This window comes from Thamnophis sirtalis, unplaced genomic scaffold (assembly GCF_051295495.1).
Source record: "Thamnophis sirtalis isolate CommonGarterSnake01/CBP01778 unplaced genomic scaffold, rThaSir2_p1.2 scaffold_20, whole genome shotgun sequence".
NCBI lineage: Eukaryota > Metazoa > Chordata > Lepidosauria > Squamata > Natricidae > Thamnophis > Thamnophis sirtalis.
Window position 1 is genome coordinate 10,300 of NW_028261400.1, and position 1,173 is coordinate 11,472.

The window sequence follows — 1,173 nt, forward strand, 5'->3', positions numbered from 1 at the left end:
AGTATCTGTCATAAACCATGTGATCAAAACTCTTGGGAACTGGCGTGTATTTATGAGAGTTGCAGTACCGCTTGATTTACTTAACGACTGCACTCATTTGCTTAGCAACTGTGGCAAAAAGGTTGTAAAATGACACAGAACTTAATTAGCAACAGAAATTGTGGTCATAAGTGGAGGACTGATAGTCCATTGGAATTTATCTCCAGAGACGTTCAGGATCTCGTAATTAGAACTTCCCCTTCCTTCTCCCTTCTGCTCGCTTCCTGGGAGCCTGGAGCAAAGTCCTTCTGAAGGGCCTATTTCTGGGGCTTCTGGGGCTGGAAGCAGCCTGAGATGACTGAGGGGAACCCAGCAGGTCAGGCCTTCAAGGGTTGAACTGCTGGGCTTCCCTTCTTGGAGAGAGAGAGAGACCCTCTTTCTTTCCTCTGATGGCGTTTGAGACACACTCAATCTCCTGCTTGCAACTATTCACCTGTTGCAGCCACAAGGAGCCCAATCTCATCAGGATGCAGTCTGACTCTCCTGTGGGGTTTCTCCACCCACATCTTCTGGATGTCTCAACCAGTCTCAACCTGGCCCATGCATTGGGGAAAAGAACCGGCTGTTTGTTCTATCCTTATCACCCAACAAGGGGATGGCGACAGGATGGTGGATCTCACGGGGAAGCTTCTTTAACAGGGCAGGAGCAACTATGGGAAAGGTGAGCTAACTAGGTCTCATTGGGTGGGAACATCTAAGCAAGAGGACCTGGAGGCCCCCACCTTCTCTGGCTTGGTGGGATGGCCAATGATTCTCACAATGATCAAACAACATAGCTGGAGCTTGGTTCCCATAGAATCCATCTTAACACTTTTCCTATTCATTCTCTCACATGTACACTTTTACTGCTGTCCATAGGAATCATTGCTGAAATCATTTTTAAAAGGTATCAAATTCATTGGCAGTTGGTGAACAACAAATCTCTCCTAACAACTTTCACAGAATTCTCTTTAGCAAGATTTATTGAGGTGAAAAGGAAAGGAGTTATAAGAATTCCAGTCATTCAACCATTTCCCATTTGGAAACATGTAGATATGTTCTCTGACTTCTGAATACTATCTAAGTGGAAACAATTCAGGTATTCTTTCAAATAAAAGGACATTATACCATTCTTATAATATCATGGGGTTTTTC